The sequence below is a fragment of the Mustela nivalis genome, assembly GCF_964662115.1.
Source record: "Mustela nivalis genome assembly, chromosome: 2".
Lineage (NCBI taxonomy): Eukaryota > Metazoa > Chordata > Mammalia > Carnivora > Mustelidae > Mustela > Mustela nivalis.
The window spans coordinates 44,251,745-44,259,288 of NC_139021.1; the positions used below are offsets into that span (position 1 = coordinate 44,251,745).

The window sequence follows — 7,544 nt, forward strand, 5'->3', positions numbered from 1 at the left end:
TTTTAGGGATAGCATTAAATGTATAGTGGTATTAAAATAGCATATGTGTATATGGTAAATTTGACCATTCTGCTGTGTTTCAACAAAGTTGGTTAACCAAAGAGTAATGACTAACTGATATTACTGTCCTAAAAATGACTAGTATTCTGTAGGGTAATCTGCTGGGTGAAAGGCTTAAAAATCACAAAATATGCAGAGAAGTGGCATAGAAAAGAAAGAGTAGTATATGCATTATTCAAAGAATAATTTGAAAATTACAAAATTCTTACAGTAGGTATACAATTAGAGTGGCATTTTAAAAAAAAAATATTTTATTTATTCGCTATAGAGATAGATGGAGAGAGAGAGTGTGAGTAGGGGGAGGAGCAGAGGAAGAGGGACAAGCAGACTCCATGCTGAGCACAGAGCCCCATGCAGGGCTCCATCTGAGGAACCTAAGATCATGACCTGAGCTGAAACCAAGAGTTGGACACTTAACTGACTGCGCCACTCAGGTGCCCCTAGAGTGGTATGTTTTAATGTGTGTTTATCCTAGGATGCCCAAAATTCGTGACCACCATATAGTAGAAGCCGCTAAGGGGGTAATTCTTTGATTCTGTCCTTATTAGTTACAAAGCGCTTCTTAGTTGAAATGTTTGGAAGCACAGCCCGTTTCATACTCATTTTCTCTCCCAGCCCTGCACTAAGTTGACCTCAGTAAGGAAGGCAGGGAGCTGAATGGTTTTCCATTAAGTTTTTTCAGTTCATTACACCAGATTTTAAGTTAATTTGATTTTGTGTCAGTTTTTAACTGGTTTTGTGTCATCACATTTCTACTTTAAATTGACAAAAGAACAGTTTTGCTTGGAATCTACATTCTAGGTAGTTTTCATAGGAGTGCATTACGTTATTAGATGGACTTGGAACAGATTCTGGAAACATGGAGCCTGAGATTGTCTTTCCTCCACTTGGCCGCTAGGATCTACAGACTGCTGGGCACAGGTGAGGTTTGCTTTCTGTGGGGGTCTTCGCGGAGAAAGCCCTCCATTGGTTTTCTCTGGTTTCCCAGAGAGCAGGGCTTTCTCTTTTGGGAGATCGTGGGGAGGTTCTAACTTTGAGATTCCTGAGCCTCTCAGTGGAGGTTTGGTATGGGCCCCACCAAAATATGTCCGCTCTCCCTGGCCTCCAGTGGGCTGAGAGCAGCTGAGTGGCCTGAATGTTTCTTGCTCCTAGAGGAGAAAATTCAGGAAGACCACATACAAAGAAGCTTCCTGCAAACTTCCTCCAAGGAATTCACAGCCTGCCTGCTTCACATTCCATCCTTGGCATTTCTGATGTCTCCTATTAATTGCAGCATTGTTCTTAGTGTCAAACAACTGGAAGCAAAGTGAACGTAGCTTGGAGGGGGATGGCTGCACAAATTATGGCACATCCACACCCTGGGAGATGAGCAGCCACTTCAGGGAAAGGAAGAACTAGGTGCATGTCCGTGAGTGCTGACACCCACTCTCCTAGGCCAGTCACTGGGCAAGGTGGGGGTGCTTGAGCTTGTCCATTCCTGCCTGATGTGGGAGTCCTCTAACAGGAAACATTACCTTAGGGACACTCCATCAGTTGAACTGAGGTTTTCTCAGGATTGAACTGCAATCTGAGGTTCATCTTTCGTTCTTCTCACAGTTATTAGTCCCAAGTCTTGGTCAAAAGGCCCTCTCTGCCAACGCCTGCTTCTTTACCTTTATTCTTCACAGGCATTTCCCCCAGTGAGTCTCTTGTGTTTAGTTCAACTTGCATCTGTTTCTTGGAGGACCTGAACTGATAAAATCTGCTGTGATGCAATGAGGGGGAAAAATCACTTCTATGATATTTCTGCCAAAAAATACATGATCTGAATCTCTTCATGAGGAAACACCAGACAAATCCAACCGAGGTACCTTGTAAAAACAAATGGCCTCTAGTCTCCAAAACTGTCAAGATATGATTTAAAAAAGACTGAAAACTGTTCCAGGTTGAAGGAGATGAGATAGCTAAATGCATATGTGATCCTGTATTGAATTGTTACAAAGGACATCATTAAGATAAGTGGAAAACTGGTTCTTTTTATTAGATGGTGATCACCATCTTGATGGCACAAGACGAAATGCTCACCGGAGAATTCGGGGATAATGAATGGATCATCACGTTTGAGACTGGGTTCAGAAGATAAAGGTCTTTGCACTATTTCTGCAACTTGCCTATAGATTTGAAATTCTTATCTTTCAAGAAGTAAATGTGGAATATGGAGAATGGACTCAGGAGCTAAGAAGGAAAGTCACAAATTGGAAGGCTGTTGAAGATGTCCAGCTAACCATGAGTGGGCCAGCAGGTTTGGTAAGCAAAGAGAGACTCACGGTAGATTTAAATGATCAAATTCACCAAAATTCACCAGACTCACTGATGAATTAGATATGGAGGGTAAGAAAAAGGGTTATTGAAGATAATTTTTTTGTTTCTGGCTTTAGCAACTGAGTGGAGGCTAGCCACTCAGTGTAGCAAGGAAGATGGAGGGGATAATAGGTTTGGGAAGAATTTCAAGAGTTATAATTGAGTAGGGAGTTGGTTATATGGAACTCAACCTTAGAGTAGAAGTCTGGGATAGAGGTGTAAATTTAAGAATTAATAGCATATAGAGCCATTGAAATAGATGGGAACCCCTGCCAGGAAAAAGTAGACATTAAAAGAAGTCCCTCAATTAAACCCTGATGACCTCCACCATTTATGGGTCAGTTAGAAGAGATATAGCTAAGGAGACCAAATTTGATGGAACAATTTACTAATTACTCATCTGTCCCAGACTTTTAAAATGGAATGTAGGCAGGATACTGCTTGCTTACCCAAGAGGAAGTCATGCCACTGTGCTGGATTTGTGAGCTCCTGCCTCAGAAAACATTTCTCCATTGTAATTTTCCCTCGGGCTGCAAAGGGCTGAACCATTGCTGCTTCCAGCATCACCCCCTATTGTGATAGTGACTGAAAACAGGATGAACTCTAAATATGCTTTTAAATTTGCACTTGCATTAGGCTGACTCCTCATAAGAACTTTGGGAATTACTTTCTCTCCTGGGGCTCATTAGAAGCTTCCTCAGTTTAACAAACAGGTAACTAGGTGCCTTATTACATATGTAATAGGGGGAAGACTACTCTCATTTTCAATTCACTGTCATTGTTACCATCAAAGGGAATTGTAAATGAGAGCTTTCTTAAATACAATTAGCTTAAGGCTACTTAAGTATTCTTTCAGAAAACATTCTTACTTAAAAATGTTTAACTCTGGTCTGTGTCTGAAAGATATACAACACATATAGACTGATTTTATTTATTTTATACGTTTGCTGTTATAAAAATTGATAAAGATAGTCCACATTCTTTAGATAAAGATGGGTGGTAATTCTTTTTGGGATGCCCCAGTAATAGGTGAGTAGGAAAAGCAAAAACAAAACTAAGTACGCAGGAAAACAATTCTTCAGGAGTGAAAAAAGTTGGGGAGGTCAGTCATCGCGACATTTCAGTGAGGGGATTTCTGGGAAGATGTCGCAAATATACATATGGACCAAGAAATCTGTTCCAGTGTCCCATAAGATGTGTATTTTGTACGACCCCTACTCCAGATTGTCTCAAGAGGTCTTGAGAAAGCTGATGTTGAAAGACTGAAAGCGTTTTACTTATCTGTCAGTTTAACAGTAAGACTTCTGTCTCAACTCTGCCATTCACTAGGGAAAAGCTTCACCAAATGGAGTTTGGCTCTGCCTTTTCCCCAGGTTCCTGTTCTCTGCCCTCATATTAATAAACAATCGAGCTAAAGTTCTTGGCTTCTAACCCTCCAAAACGTTAATAGTGAAATCAGTGGTAGTGTATTGAGTTATTTGAGTGGTTGCAGAGAGCAAAAGGAGAAACCAGCTGAACAGGCTGTCTTCGGTATCACCAGTCAGCATACAATTGCTTTTCTTCTTTTCCCCAGAGTTTACCAAAGACCCTTAATAGGGCTCAGCTAAAGTGTACACATGGAAATAACGTATTTCATGGAGCCTTAGAGATGCCTACTAATGTGCACTATTCTCTTACTTCACCCTTGCTCTCTCAGAGGCGTTTTGTCTTGTTCTCTCTCTTGTTCATCACTGCCTTGCCGGCGCACAGAATAGTGCCCAGCACCTAGGAGATGCATTTGAATATTTGTTGACTTACTGGATAGTAAAATTAGCATAACCTTGTAGACATGAGATATGGCTTGCTTACATTACTGGATCTAACAAATATTCCAAAAATACTGGCTCTAAATCATTTGTCAATTTTTCATACTTTATATGTCCTATAAAACCAGGGAATATAATTTAATACAATTATGCTACACCAGAGGATCTTTGTTTTTTTGGACTACTGCAAACATGTTCCCTTTTCTCAATTTCTCCCACTGGTAGCATCTTATGGAAATATAGGACAGTATCCCAACTGGGGTAGTCACATGGATATAGTCAGGTAGACTAGTCCTATCACAAGGGCTCCTCATTTTGCCCTTTTACAGCAACACGTACTCTCTTGCCCCTACCCTGTTCCCAGCCCTGGCAAGCATTAATCTGGTCTCCGATACTACAACTTTGTCATTGCCAAAATACTAACAGAGATATATAGTATGTAATCTCTTGGAACTGGTTTTTTTTTTTTTTCCCTCAGCATAATTCCCCGACGATTAATCCAGATTGCCAATAATTAGAAAGAATTCAGCTTTACTGGTAATTAAGGAAACATAAATGAAGATGATGATGATGATACTGTTCTGTTAAACCAACAAAGCTTAAAAAGCACAAAAAGAAAAACATCCAATGTATGCAAAATTGGAAGAAAATGGATGCTTTCATAAAAACAGTAACAGCTAATATTGATTGCCTATTACGTGCTTTGCAAGATTCTAAGCATTTTACCTATGTCAATTTATCTAAGCACAACTCTGTGAGGTAAGTGGTACTATTATCTCCATTTTATAGATGAGCAAGCCAAGCTTTGAGAGGTTAAAGTAATTTGTCCAGTCATAGAATACGAGTAAATGGCAGGGCTAAGACTCAAAGGTTTATTTCCTAGTTTGTTTTTTAATAGCAGACATGCATTATTTGTAACATCAAAAATCCATTCGTCCACAATTAAAATGATGCTCCCCTAAGGTAGCAACCAAATATTCTGGCATCATAATTATCTCAATACTCCCATTTCATCTCCCAACCAATCCAAATTGGTGTTATAGCTACTTAAAATTGTGTGTAAGTTATTTCTATATTATCTATAATTTAAAAAAATTTTCCTTTTGATCATGTCCAAAGCCCTTAAATCATGACTATCAATATCTAATAAAATTTATAAAGTAAAATATATTATCATCTTAGTGTATTTCCTAAGTTCCATGCTATCTGAGGCATCTTACAGTAAAACCAAGTTTATAAAGTTTATTTTTTGAAAAGCAGTAGTTTATTTTAGATCTATAGATTCAGATTTTTTTAAGTGAGAAAATAAGTCAACTGTCCTGAAGGTATCAACCTCCCAAAAGTGTTTTGAAATGGCAGCGTTTTTTGTGGAACCAGAATCCATATTAACTACAAATAGTTTCTAAACTATTAAAAGTATTACAATTATCTACATGATTTCTGAGGATGGCAAATGACAGATAGATTATGTTAATGAATTAAATATCTGCCTACATTTGAAATAAAATTGCTATTAAATTTGTTATTTTCCTCCGATAACAGAAATTAGTGAAAGACTATGTTCTTCACTGAGCTTCTGCCATTACGGTTCATTTGTTTCATTCTAAAAGCGTTATTTTCTTTCCAGTTTTAAAACTTTTAGGTATATATTATTTATCAGGGGAGGAAGAAAATTACATACATGAATGACTTAACATTACTCAGTTAAAAAGAAATTCTTAAAAAAAAAAAAAAGGAAAATTTCTTATTTTCCTAAACTTAAAAATACTATTTCATGATTATTGTGGCTTGTCTTTAAGTTGTGATTAAAATTATGACAAAACATTTTGTTTCCAGGTAAAAATGTTGCAGATACGAGCTGAATATTACTGTCATCATTTTCCATATAACTGGGCAGTTATACTGACAATGCAGCCCATATGAACCCATCAAAAAAAAAAAAAAAAGCCACTGAAATGTTTGTGACTCAGAGCACATTTGAACAATTCCTATTTAACGTGTCATGTGACACACCTCTTCAGAGAGTAACTTATTACTGTTACTCAAAGTAATGACAATAAATGTATCCTAGTATTTTGACCCTAGTGCCATTATGAATTAATGTTGAATATCTGTTCATCTTGGATTTTCTTTTTTGTGCTTCTTGGGATTTTGATTATCCCACAGTAGAATCATTATGTAATTTTGTAAAAAGATTTCTTTGTAGCAAATTCTTTATAGAGAAAATACAGAGGACTCAAAATAATTCTCAACAGATTTCAGATATGGATTATATGTTCTAATTTTACCTAGTGGGAAATAGAGTACTTACTAACTAAATTTGCCCTTCACCCACAGAACATATGAATTGACTAAATGAGATGCTAATTACATGAATAAGGTAGAGACAAAGTCTGAGAATAAATTCCTATTTAAGTACTATATTGACAAGTATCTGTTCATATATTACAGCCCTTTTCAAGATAAGTAAATTTACTTCTCGACTTCATTAAATTCACATTCAAATTTATAAATTTCTCACATTATTATATTGCAAAGCCCAAATTATCTTAGATTCTTAATAAGAAAATAGGGGTATGGCGAAAAGAAATAATTTAAATGATATTTGCTTTTATGTAGTGAAGAGATTCAATTCTGAAATAGGGACCTGTGCTGTAAATCCTATAAATTAAATCCTGTTTGCTCATTGAACTCTAGTCTGTATGTGGAATTATTCTTTGGAAAAATGTATGCCACAATCTAGTTTAGCTCTGATACTGCTCTTTGGAGCAGAGCAGGGACATTTTCATAATAACAATGTAGCCTTTTCTCCAGTGACCCACCCAGCTCCTGGGAAGTTCCTGTACTTTATTCGTGTGACCTGGCTTCCTCCTATTTGGATAGTCCAAGGGTCTGAGTAGAAAATAACGGCTGACAGGTTTTGAGCTCCTACTGTCAGGCATGATTCTAATAAGCACTTTACAGGGATAATGGAAACCTGTGAGGTAGAATTTATTAGCTCTTTTGTAGATGGCGAAACTGACGAACACAGAGCTCTCCCGAGGAAGGGCTTGAGAACATGGTTTGATTCCAGAGCTGAGATTAGGGTCAACAATACACTATATTGCCTTCTTATTTTCTAGACTAGAGCTTCTCAGTCATGGATGGGTTCTAGGTGAGCTCAGGCATGGATCCTCTCAGCCCATGGGCTTGCCAGATGGGAGCAGTAGCCCAACTCACCTGTCTCTTCCCATGGTTGTGAGCAGCTTCATTCACTTAGAAGTGGAGGGTCTCCACCAAGATGATTGTTTTCTTTATATGCCATGGTGTGAAAGTATCTGACAAACACATTGCCCTAGA

General features: G+C 37.8%; 1 long non-coding RNA gene across 2 annotated transcripts; it reads left to right on the forward strand.

Annotated features, from left to right (window-relative positions):
* Positions 1–120: 120 nt before the first annotated feature.
* On the forward strand, positions 121–7,544 carry LOC309859012. 2 transcript variants are annotated; one of them, XR_014308488.1, is made up of 4 exons: positions 121–981; positions 1,728–2,430; positions 4,684–4,964; positions 6,042–7,544. It is a non-coding gene; the product is annotated as an uncharacterized lncRNA (long non-coding RNA). The 2 variants fall into 2 exon arrangements; XR_014308489.1 differs by having other exon boundaries at positions 1,728–2,346.